Below are 13,821 nucleotides of genomic sequence, written 5' to 3'. Positions count from 1 at the left end.
TTTGCATGGTGCCTAACTTTAAAAATTGGATCCAAGGGCTCAATAAAAAGGAAAGAGAACAGAACGGCAATGGACCTCTATCTGCTGTAAGTGAGGGAAATTGAATTTAATGAGACAATAGCACAATGAGCCTCTGTGCTCAAAATAGAGATTCCAGATACAGCAGAGGAGCAGGGATGCAAAATTGCACATGTGGAGAAAGACCATTAAATGGGTAGAAGCATTTGACAAGCGGATCCATCTACATGGGCCTCAGTCACAAGTTCAAATATGGGGGTGAGAAGACTCCAGTAGTACATAATTCTGCAATTTCAGACGGGGAGATGTAAAAACCAAATGTGGCAGTTGAGTTATTCCATTGTTTGTGAGAGATGCCATCAGCTAGGTGATTGAATCAGGAGGTATACAAAGAGGATGGGAGTTACGAGCAGAATGAGGTAGATAGTATAAACGACAACATGTACAGTATATTTATGTTATTTTAAGCAAATCTATCCTGTTTATTATATTCATTACAAATACTACAGAGAAAATAGTCAAACAATCAAAAGCATGCTGATCAGGTGCAAATTAATCTAAATGGACTTGGAAGTTAGCTAAGAAATGGAAAAAGGAATTGGGGGTATTGGTGCATAGGTCATTGTAACAGTCTACATAGTATTATGGCAGCAGTGTATAAGGAAAATAGGATCTTAGGTTGTATAGTGCATAAAATATAACATAAATAACAGGATGTGATACCGAGCTTTTACAGGAGTAGATCAAAGCGGTTCTCCCCTATTTGGAGCACTGTATGCAGCTCTGGTCACCATATTACAGATGCCGGAAAAGGCTACCCATTTGATACTTGAATTCAGACACCTGAGCTAGAAGGAGAGACTGCAGAAACTGCGTTTAGAGAAGATTAAGAGGATATTTTATTGAGGTATTCAATATACGTAAATGTATTGAAAAGTTGAATCCTGAGATACGGTTTACCATGATCCTGACAGCAATAATGAGGGGTCATCGGACAAGAAAAAAAGAACTTGCATTTACATAACACCTTTTATATCCTTAGTATGCCCCAAAGCACTTTACAGTTAATTAATTACTTTTAAAGTGGAGTCACTTTTGTTTTGTAGGCAAACATAGCAGAGAATGTGTGTACAATGAGATCCCACAAACAGCAATGAGATGAATGAGCAGTTAATCTGTTTTGTTGGCATTGGTTGAGAGATAATTGCTGGCCAGGATACTGGAGAGAACCCCATTCTTCTTCAAATAGTGCTGTGGGACTTTTTACATCCACCTGAACAGGCAAATGGTTTAATGCCTCGTTCAAAATAGGGTACCTCCGACAACACTGCCTCCCTCAGTGCTGCATTGAAGTGTCAGCCTAGATTGTATGCTGAAGTCCTGGAGTGGAGCTTAAACCACAGCCTGAAGCTCAGAAGAGGGAAGGTGAATGGAGAAATCAGATATAAATATTTCACACATAGCATGGTTAATGTTTCGAATGGACTGACCGGGTAAGCGATTGAGGCTGATAACATCAGTAAATTAAAAGGGAGTTGGACAGGCAGTTGCAGAGAAAATGATTTGAGGGATATAGCTAGTGAACTGTGCATTCTGTTTTTGAACCCTGGGGGCAGCCAGATGGACTGAAATGGTCTTTTGCAGTCCTGCACATTCCTATGTTCCTAAGTCTACTTGTCAGAACAAGGAATTGTTTGGGGGTGTAGTTTCACCAAAGATCTCTAGTTTAGCTGTAGAATTTATCTTTCTTTTAATGAAGATTTAATTCTACTGGGAAGAAATTGGATAGTTTCGGCCTAGGAACTGGGAACAGGGACTGATCCCAGGACCAGAACAAGTGGGCCTGAGGCCCGATCAAAATTGGACCTTGAAACTAATTTAAATTAGACTGCCGAGTTTAAAATCCCCAGACAGCTCACCAGCAAAGCGGACATTGATTTCGGGCCGCTGTGACACTGGCACCGGCCCTCAGGTCCTGGAAGGGTAGGGAGGCAATCAGGATGTAGCCAAATAGGGGCCAGAATTCAGGACTGCAGTGGAGCCAGGAGGAGCAATCTGGCTCCTCCCAGCTTCACTTTCAGGTAAGTATTTTTTGCAAAACGTGCCTTTTTGGTGGCGGCCTCCAGCAATCGTTTTAAGGACCGCTGGTTAGGCCGCATGTGATCCTGGTTATCCTGGATGCAGGAAGCCCAGCGCTGGCTGCGGTTCACTAGAGCCCAATTTCGGGAAGGATTCCTAAAACAGGCATTGGCTCCGATTGGAACATGCAAAAGGTCTAATGTCTGTTTCAGGCGCATGCCCTGTACGCCTATCCTTTCCAAATGTGGCGAGTGGCACACTTCTGGCACGGAATGTGCGCGCGCACACCACCCATACGTTTTGGATGCTTAGACGTCCATTTTATGCTGTAAAATGGGCACAGTACCAATGAATTTCTATGCCTATATAGCCTGTTTTCCTCATCTTGTAGTTATTTGGGATATTGTTGCAAGGTACATAATTTTCTGGAATTACCCTGTGGGATATAAGTGCATGAACGCAGTGTATTTTTTAAAAAATTCCTCATTCCACTATTCCAGCAGAGGCATTAACCCAATTAATACACCTAAAATAGTAGAGACAGGAATTTCAGACAAATGTGTTAGACATCTGTATGCTAGTGTTACACAACATCACTTCAGGGCTACTGATCTGTACAGCACAGCTTATTTATAGCTAGCAAAACTTGTTTGTCGAGTTTTTCACCTTTTTAAAAGTTTTAAAATTATACTTCATGTTTTAAAACAATATAGTTTGTTTTATATTTTTAAATAAAGTCCATGTTCAGCTTACTAGCAGAGAAATTTTCATTAACCCTTACAAATATACGAATGCCTACAAATTTACATTGTTGTATAATCATGGACCAAGCCTTATGGGGACTGGATCAAAGAAGTTCTTTTTAGATCCTTAAGCTAACATGCTTCCTTTGGTTGAAAGAACTGAATAGGACTCAGCAAGGGGTTAGTCTTATAGATGCAATAAAGGAAGATCATGTGGTTCCTGCTTGGAAGAGTCTTAAAACGACAGGGTCTTACTTTTCCTGACTGGATTTTTTAACCTTATTTATGGTATGGTATATAGTATAAGTGGTGCAATTCAATACTTAATGACTATAAGTATGACTACAATACTTAATAGTGAGTAATGCATCCTTTTGCAACTTTTGAAAAAAAATAAGATTATTCTCCTTTACCATTTATCTTACTTTCGTTAGATTTTCCTTTCTATCTTGTTTTCTTCCCAGTAAAGTTTTAGTTTCTCTTGATCCATGAGTCTTACTAGATTTTAAGGCAATTCTTTCTTATTTTCCCATATAAGTTAATTTCCACTTTTAATTCAACTTTCCTGCATGCATTGCATTATATTTTTTGTTCTTTCTTTGTCTCTAATTTTCAACTCCATGTTAATTTCCTGGCTATTTTTATTCTCTTACTCTTATTTTTACTTTTCACCATCTGTCTCTATTTCAGTTTGAACACTTTTTCTAAGGTAGAACACTGCAGGAGTTTAGCCAAAGTAAAGTAACAGAAATAAAATAAAGGGGGTGAATTTCTTCAGGGCTGGAAAAGTACTTGGGAGCCTGGTGGCGGGCAACGAACCTGGTAAGGCCGGGGACGTGGAGATCCTGCCGATCTTAATGGCAGGGCCTCATTTGAATAAATATTTACATAGTCCCGCCTGATACCTGACCAGATTGACTACCTGGCCAACGGGTGGGAGTGGGACTCTGGCATCAGGAGGATGGGGACGGTCCCCAGCAGTCAGTGGGTGAAAGGGTTGCAGAGAAATCGCGTTGGTATCTGAGAGAGGTCTGGGGATTCCCTTTGTGCTATCAGATGTTGGGGAATTCTGGGGATTCCCTTTTTGCGTTAAGATCGGGGAGATGCCAGGGTTGTGAAGGCACAAGGACTCCTTGTGGGGCCGTGGTGGGGAGGGGGTTGGGATGTGGAGCACTCCTGCTCCTCATGGCCCACAAGGAATTCGAAGAGAGGTACGTTTTAAAACTTGTTGTTGTTGCTGTTGCGCATGGACTTTAAAATTACGTTGTGGTGTCAATGACATCGTCGGGTTGTGACTTTTGAATCTTAGGCTTTTAGCAGGAGCCTCTTCCAGGGCCTAAATTGCTACCATTAATATTACGGCGGCCAGGAACACGGCGGCTTCGAGGCGGGATCTCAATTTTTAACATTTTAACCCTTTGCTTGTCCCTTACCCACCCATTGGGGGTGGGTTAAAATCGAGGCCTTGGTTTCTGCCAAAGTTACTATGGCGAAGCAGAAGAATCTTCAAAGAAATTCACCCCCAAAGCCCAGAGGGGGAATTTTAGCTCTCCCTGATCAGTGAGAAAGGAGCAGAGAGCAGTTAAAATGGAACAACTCCATTTCCCACCGATTCCCATCTTAATGCTGTTGGTTTTGGTGGTGGATGAGGCTACTGCTGGACTTTGCGGGAGCCTCATTAATAAATGCAAATTGGGATCCCATGATGTACATGGGACCCCGATGGCATTTTAACCCGCTCCTGAGCGTGGTGCCGGCTGCAGCCACCCTGTCAGGTACAACTGTCGAGAAGCCAGCAAGGCCCGCTAAAGTAAGTCTGGGCCTCTGCTGTCTGGCCAGGCCCTTGCAACACCTCCCCTTCCAGGCTAGAGACAAAGGTTAAACTCAAAAGTCATCCCTGTTTTACAGAATAAGAACTGCTATTTTATTCAAACAATTCTCAATGTTTTCCTTGAAACAAAGTCGAAACTACCAACCACAGAGGAGCAAACACTATATCTAAAAATCAACAATCAAAGTTCCATGAATGCCACAGGAATCTGCCAAAGCTTAACACAGATGCCTGAAAACACCAACAATACACAATTATTTAGCTGAAGGCTAATGATCGCAAACCAGCTTCAGATATTTTGTCAGGGAGAAAGTGCTTCCCCAGAATCTCACTTCAAACAAACTTTTCAGATAATAAAAACAGTTTGAAAGCTGTGTTCAAAACATTTCTGTTATTCAGCTTGGTACTAGTTGTCTCTTTTCCCTGCAGCTAAAGCTTCTCAGTGAAATGTGTTTACTCAACAAATCCACAGAATAAAACTGACCATAATTTCATGCTAATAACTGCTAAATTTGCACAATACACTCAGCAAAAACACACGAAGAAATAGTGAGTAGTAGAAATGTAATTGATGCAGTAATGTGTTACTCTGATTTAATTCCCTCAGTGTCCAGAAAGTGAATGATGCTGGACACCTCATTATGTATGTCAATGCATGCTACCCAGAGTAGCCATGATGCGTTTATTCTCAGGCAATCCAGGCTCAGCCACAGTAATGTGACAGTGTGGCTGATAGGAGACCAGGGGCATCCTGCTTCAGTGTTGGCTGATGACACTATTACAGAAGGATAGAGGCCAAAAACAGGCCCAAAGAGGCCTTAGGCACTGATAGGATCAATGTGGAATGCACCATCCAAATCCTCAAGTCCCATTTCTGGTGCCAGCAGCCCTGCAGTATAGTCCAGCAAAAATTTCCAGAAAGGAATGGCTTGCTGTACCCTCCATAATTTGGCCATTAGAAAGGTGGGAGGGCCTTCCAAGCACAGAAGGCAAAGAGGAAGAAAGTGCTGGACAGCAATCCTGTGCTCATGATAAAGAATCACAGGAGAGGAGGTGGGCCCAGACAACCTACTGTCAGTAGCATGTGTCGTCAGGCAGGAGATCATCACCAACATCTTCCAATAAAGAGTGGGTCTGCACCACACAATATAACCCTTCAGGGCCCTTTGCCTTGTTTTTGCCTCTGTTTCTCACCCCCACTACCCACCTTTCTGAGTGCACTGCTCTGCTTGTGGCCATTTCAGCTGAAGCAGCCTTTTAACTGCTGAAGCCTGCTCTGATTTCCCTCCCTCCCAGCATTGGAGACCCAGTCAGGAGCAGATTCTCACCGAAATCCCACCCTGCATAATAAATACGCCCCCCCCCCCACCCAAGGAGATTGCGATCAGGTGCTGGCAGGATCACATGGGGGGGTGGAAGTCCTGCCTCACCATTTTACTGATCAGTCAGGAAAATCCAGGCCTGAGATTCTTCCTGGTTAAAAAAAGTCACACATTTAAAAGCAATTACAACACATATACACCATAATGATTTCAACGTAAACATAATCAAACTACTCTAAGACATTTTATTGGACTCTTTTGAAGCTGTTGCAAGTAACATTAGTCATTTATTTTTCTATTATTCTTGTGTGTTCTTCTGTATCACAATAATCCTACCAAAAAAGGTGAGCAGGTAAATTGCATCCAATCTTCAGCCAACGTTACTTTATAAGCAACCACAAAAACGTGTGCAAGTGCAGCCTGAGGTGAGTTGCCTACCAATTTAGCACTTTATTCTTCTTGATAACTTCACTGATGTATCGTCCCACTGGCCTGTTGCATGAATGTTTGTACTCCTAAACTCATACAACTGGAAAAAAAAACTAGGAGTTGTTTGTAGATTAAACACAATTGACATAAAAGCACCACTGGACTGCATTCAGTATAATGCAAATCTCCAGTCTTCCCACCATTGTGATCGATAGGCATTGCTGTACGAGATCTCCATGCACTGCTTGAGATTTTCTGTCATGCTGGGATATCTTTCCTTAATTAAGTAATGGGTTTCCATATATCTGAAACTGTTGCTACTGCCTGGTAAAGACCATTAACATAAATTCAGAATTTATTCTTAATTTCCTTTTTCCAGTTTTTCTCTCTTTCTCTGTTGCTTATTTATTTGTTAGTGCAGTTGTGTTACCTGTTCATGTATTTCCCTTCAGGAAATCATTGCAGGAGACACAGAATCAATGGGGGAGAGGAGGTTTAAGATTCTTTCTTCAGTCCTTTTCACAAAGTAATTGTTTCACTGTGGTAAAGCCTGAGTAAAAGTTTTCAATATTAGAGCACTCATTAATTGCTCCTAAAAGAATTTCAAGTAGCTGCATAATCTGGTAATATGCATTGACCTTCTTTACAATTTACATACTCAAACTATAGATTTGTTGGCCTAAAATTTACCACAGTAGTTTGCTGTCATTGTTCATGATATCAGCTGAAGCCTTCCAATGTATTATGCATGCATACCTACAAAGTAACTTGTCCCACTGTGTTTTCTGAAAATTATATAGCATAGCTTTAGAATCTGCAGATTTCTACATGAGGAATTATAATTATTTTTGTATAAATTTCCATCTCTGATATAAGAATGATAACTTGTTCTCTTTTTTAAAAGATGACCCATCCATATGTATTGTATTCCTACACTGGTGATGTCACAAGTACATTATTTTTCATTGGCAAATCATGACACCTGATAAACTGAAGAGAAATAAACTCCACCAAATAAGGGAAGTAAAGGAATTAATTATAGATATTTATTTTGTCCCTCACTAGTTTGGGATTTAGATGTACATTTGTGGCAGCACTATTTATGCACAGCACAGGCCCAAACCAACTCAAGACCACACACATGTCGATCGCTCACACCAATCTTCTGTGTTATTTTCTCAGTAATGCCACCTCCAAGTCACCCATTATTTCCACAATAAAAGTGGCCCCATCACTGTTGCATTGCCATCTTTTGCAGGACCACTGGAAACATAGCAATGCACCATAGCAACAGTGTTCATCGAACTGCATCGCTGGACAACATTGGATACCACTCGGCTTCCTTGGAAACAAGTACAAACGGTAAAATTTCACTTAAGAAAACAACTATAAAGGAATTGAGAAAAGCAACAAAAAGCAATTAAATTGCTGACATTTTTAGCATTTTCATTACATTTGTAATTTGGTTGATCGATGCTAGGATTATTTTCTCACAACTGATAATGCAAACCAGCCAGAACACACAAGCAACTTTAAAGCTTGTGTATTATTTGGTGGGTTCATCAGTCAGGAAAAATATTGTACCTATCAGTTATCCACTATCTATGGGATTTTTCACTATGTATATCGTATGTGTATTCTGTTTTTTTTTTAAAAAAGTCCTTTAGATCATATTTCTTGACATTCCAATTTGATTTTATTTTTCTCAAATTATCTATGTACCATATAATTTTGCATTCTTAAAGAAGTTCAAATGAAGTTGACTTGGGAAAAAGCAGAAAAATGTAACGGAATGATTATATAAAACAAGGGAGAGGGCAGAAGAGCCTAAATGTATCAACGTTGTGCCCATTATATGCCCATAAAATGAGTACAACGATAACCAATTTGGCAGGGCAGAGGCCCACGTCCGACCTGCACGGGCATTCAGGCTACTGTTAAATTGGTCAGGGTTTTCAATATTGAAATGAGGCTCCTAGACCCATTTCAGACACGGACTCCTAAATTTGTTTAGACTAATCATAGCTTCCAACGAGTATTTCCAGATCTTGAGCTGCCTAACCAGCAGTCCATAAAGAGACCGTTGAACGCCACTCAAAAATAAAAGGCCCCAAAATGTCCTGAAATTTTGTTTTTTGTGGAGTCGTAAAGAGCAGGAGTGCTCCTCCTGGCTCCACAAAACAACTGTGGGCCGCCACCCCTCCTGATCGCCTCCCACACCTAAGGACATAGCTCTGGTTCTTGGGTCTCGGTACTGGCTTAAATTGGTTAGTCTCACAGCTCACAAGAATTATGATGATGAGGCCCCTGGATTAATTTAGTTTAGTCCTCGGGCCTTTAGACCTGGTGCGTTGTTTCCCTGTGCAAGCAGAATCATGCCTGATTTGGGGCACTTATGAATTTAGGCCCCATTAAGTCTGTAATGGAGCTGTAGAGGGAAGAAAAGGCTAACATGTCAGATAATCAGTGAGGAAAAGGGAACAGCAAGATATAGGCCCTGAATTTCCTCAATGTCAGTAGCACCGTTGTAGTGCCTTTATAGTGTTAGAAAATAACATCATTCACCAGCAGGAGGAGTAGCATGTAAATTTCCGAGGTAAGTTCATTTGCATATAGAGTGGTGTTAGTTGTGGTGTAATAGCGTTGTAAAGATGCAGTGAGCAGCATAGGCCCCAAGAAGTTTCAGTGCAGAGGCGGCGTAGCCTCTATGGTGATTGCATTCTTTATCGGATCCACTGAGGACATCTCCCACCTTTAACTACCAGAACCAGTCACAGACCAGCTGTGTCCATGGGGCACCGTGACAGGGTGGCAAGTCGCCAAAGGTGCTGTGCATTTTTCACAAGAGGACCTGCAAGCTCTCATGGAAGAGTTGGAAGAAAGGAGGGACAGACTTCTAGCTGTGTCAGGCAGCAAGTCATCCAGAAGTGTCAGCCTTGCCGCCTGGAGGGAGGTGGTCCAGATGCTCAATACCAACTCTCTCACACCGAGGAATGTACAGAAATGTTGGAAGGAGTTCAACGGATTGAACAAAGCAAAAAAAATAAGGTCCAAAGCACTTTATCCCTTTTTTCCTGGCCCACCCTGGGCACCAGCACTTTCTCGACGCTCTTAAAGCAACACTCATACTACGAACCCTTCACACTCCATTCTACTTAAGGGCACAACCAACTTCCTATCACTCACTAAGGCCAACACCTCTGCTAAGACAGAGCAACTGTCATGCACAATCCCAAAACACCTTCCCCCACTCGGATATACTCAAAACCACTCCTCTCTCACCTCACCCCACCTCCCCCATTACTCTTATCACACACTCCTTAACTACTAACCTAACTCTCATTTACTTATCTTGCTGCAAGAAAAGTTGGCATATAATGCCCTGAAGAGGCTCATCACCAGCAAGGGAATCCCTAGCTGCAGACTCCTGACTCACCACAAGCCGAAGGCCTCAGACATCCTGTTTGCGAATGTCAGCAGATCTTCTTTTGGCACCTTCAATGCCACATATGTGCCATCTATGGCACCCTGTACCTTGAGGAATCCTGAAATAGGATAGAATTTCCTAGCTCTCCGCCTCTGCTGGCAGGGTGTGATGCAAAAGTGAATGAACTCTGCAGCTCTGCTGAAGAGCACGTCCGTGACATGTTGAATGGTTGTCATGACTGCTCCCTGACTAATGTTGCACAGATTCATTGTGAAACTTTGAAAGGATCAGGGGAGTGGTCAAATTCATTGTGACAAACAGAGCTCTTCTGGTAGTGAAGTGAGGCTGAAAATCTTTGTGATGAAGGTCACAGAGATGTGCAATGGCAGCCTTGGGCAATCACAACATTCGATCATGGAGCTCTTTTGAGAGGTCTTCGAAGAAGCTGTGCTACCTGTAGACACACAATCGAGGATAGTACCTGGTGGGCTGGTGTTTTCTGCTATATTATTACCCTCAGCTGTATGTGATGCTGTTGCTCCACTTCCTCCATCATGATGGTGTAAAGAGGTTTGCTCAAGAGGAATCCTACACCTGCTCTCGATTGTCTGATCTGAGCTTGCTTGCATAACTATTCACAACTCCAGATGCGAACTTTATATGGATCTAGGATTGATATCACTAGTAGGAGAAAAAAATGCATCAGTCATTTTAAAGGGATGGGAATATTAAGGGGGTGTGTCACAATGGGGGGAAATTATATTGAGTTACATCATTACACCATTACATCAAAACTACAGCACAGAAGAGGCCCAACTGGTCTATGCCAGCGTTTATGCTCCACACAAGCCTCCTTGCTCCCTACTTCAACTAACCCGATTAGGATATCTTCTATTACTTTCTCCCTCATGTGCTTATCTAGTTTCTCCTTAAAGGAAGATGGTAGTGGTTGTTGGAGGCCAATCATCTCAGCCCTAGGACATTGCCGCAGAAGTTCCTCAGGGCAGTGTCCTAGGCCCAACCATCTTCAGCTGCTTCATCAATTACCTTCCCTCGATCATAAGGTCAGAAATGGGGATGTTCGCTGATGAATGCACAGTGTTCAGTTCCATTCGCAACCCCTCAGATAATGAAGCAGTCCGTGCCCGCATGCAGGCTTGGGCTGATAAGTGGCAAGTAACATTTACGCCTGATAAGTGCCAGGCGATGACCATCTCCAACAAGAGAGAGTCTAAACACCTCCCCTTGACATTCAATGGCACTACCATCGCTGAATCCCCCACCATCAACATTCTGGGGGTCACCATTGACTAGAAACTTAACTGGACCAGCCACATAAATACTGTGGCTACAAGAACAGGTCAGAGGCTGAGTATTCTGCGGCGAGTGACTCACCTCCTGACTCCCCAAAACCTTTCCACCATCTACAAGGCACAAGTCAGGAGTGTGATGGAATACTCTCCACTTGCCTGGATGAGTGCAACTACAACAACACTCAAGAAGCTCAACACCATCCAGGACAAAGCAGCCCGCTTGGTTGGCACCCCATCCACCACCCTAAACATTCACTCCCTTCACCATCGGCACACTGTGGCTGCAGTGCGTACCATCCACAGGATGCACTGCAGCAATTCGCCAAGGCTTCTTCGACAGCACCTCCCAAACCCATGACCTCTACCATCTAGAAGGACAAGGGTAGCAGGCACATGGGTACAACACCACCTGCACGTTCCCCTCCAAGTCACACACCATCCCGACTTGGAAATATATCGCCGTTCCTTCATCGTCGCTGGGTCAAAATCCTGGAACTCCCTTCCTAACAGCACTGTAGGAGAACCTTCACCACACAGATTGCAGCAGTTCAAGAAGGCGGCTCACCATGACCTTCTCAAGGGCAATTAGGGATGGGCAATAAATGCTGGCCTTGCCAGCGACGCCCACATCCCATGAACGAATAAAAAAAAATGCATCTATGCTATTTGCCTCAGCTACTCCTTGTGGTGGTGTGTTCCACATTCTTACCACTCTTTGGGTAAAGAAGTTTCTCCTGAATTCCCTATTGGATTTATTAGCGACTATTTTATATTTATGACCTCTAGTTTTGGACTCCCCCACAAGTGGAAACATTTTCTCTATGTCTAACCAATCAAACCCTTTCATTATCTTAAAGACCTATATCAGCTCACTCCTCAGTCTTCTTTTTTCTAGAGAAAAGAGCCCCAGCCTGTTCAGCCTTTCCTGATAAGGATATTCTCTCAGTTCTGGTATCATCCTTGTGAATCTTTTTTACAAACTCTCCAATGTCTCCATATCTTTTTATAATATGGCGACCAGAACTGTGCACAATAATACAAGTTCAAAACAACTTCTTTGCTTTTCAATTCTATCCCTCTAGAAATGAATCCTAGTGCTTGATTTGACTTTTTTTATGGCCTTATTAACCTGCGTTGCTCATTATAAAGCTTCTGCAGAGCCTTAAAGGACATCTCAACTATCAGCAGCTTTTAACAAAGCTGAAGGGGCAGAGGCTTAAAGAAGTGGCAGGCAAAGAGTAAGGGAAAAAGAGTCCCATGTGCAGGCATGAGTTGGCAGAAACCTGACAGCACAGCCCAACATTCAGTCCCGTGTTTGATAGCTGCTGAAGTCAAGGTGATGCTGCATAAGGTGCTTGTGAGGAGGGTTGCCCTCTATGCTGCTCCATGGCACGATCCCATTGGTCAGCATTGTAGCGTGCCTGCAAGAATGTGGAGCCAAATTTCAGGTCACAGATGACCATTACTGTCCCTGTGTATGTTGAAGCCCTTTGCTGCAGGTGTCCTTACAGCAAAAGGCAGAGCTTAGTAGTTGCCTCTCTACTAACTCAAATCCTGAGAAGATAGGTTCTCATGGTCATTCCTAAGTAGGTTCGCTGATAGCCAGCTATTAGGCATACTAAAAGGCCTAAACCACTTACCTGTAAAGTCTGCAGGCCTTTTACAGGCCCTCCTGCCCCCATGTCTGACTGAGTCCTCTTTCTCACCAGGTTTCCTAGGGTGTGCTAGGGACTTGGTCCCAGCACACCCTTGCACTGGAATATGGTGCAGTGCACTCCAGTGCCCCCTTTTATGTTCACAACTGAAGCTCCCACCTGCTTCAGACAGGAGCATCATACACCCTCCTGGACCCAAATGGAAGATTCAGTGAGGCCTAAAACCAGCAGAAATCCAGCAGACTCAATTTCTGCCAAATTGGCCTCCTCTATCACCACATTAAAGCCCCAAATCAGGACACAATAAATATTAGGCCATCTGCATGCCCCTCAATTGAAGGTCAGCAGCCTTCCATCGCCCATTCTCTAGCCACTGGGGATACACCTCGGAGGAGCACTAGGAGAGGTAAAGGTACACGAACAACAGGCACTAAGGGAATGCACAAGAATGAATAGTATCATTTTATTTGCATACATTCATGTGTTAATTTATAAATATGGATTTGACTTTGCATTTGATGCTGGTTTTTATTTCTGCGATGAGTTGAGGGGGGAAGCAATGTGTAACCATAAGGATGACGATTTGATGGTCATGTGGGAGAGGAAAGGTAAGGAGTGTGGGACTGATGGTGAATGGGGAGCTGTCGTTGAGGTTACTGGTGTCGCTCATTAATAATCTAATCACGCAGAGCCCTGGCAGGCAGGGCCTGTCTACCTTGTAGCCTTCCTGCCTCTTCCTCCACTTCCTGTTGCACTTCCTCCTCCGTCTCTTCCTCCTCCTCCTCTGCCTCTTCCTCCACTTCCTGCTGCACTTCCTCCTCCTCCTCCTCCTCCATTTCTTCCTCCATCTCTTCCTCCTCCTCCACTTCCTCTGCTTCTTCCTCCTTTTCATTTGCCTGTTGCTTAGGTTCTCGCCTGATAGGCGGTGGCAAGGGCTGTTCCCTCATAATGGTGAGGTTGTGCAGCATGCAGCATACAACGACAAATCGTGATACCCGCTCAGC

The sequence above is a fragment of the Heptranchias perlo genome, chromosome 7 (assembly GCF_035084215.1).
Source record: "Heptranchias perlo isolate sHepPer1 chromosome 7, sHepPer1.hap1, whole genome shotgun sequence".
Classification (NCBI taxonomy): domain Eukaryota; kingdom Metazoa; phylum Chordata; class Chondrichthyes; order Hexanchiformes; family Hexanchidae; genus Heptranchias; species Heptranchias perlo.
Note: the sequence above shows the minus strand (reverse complement) of the source record.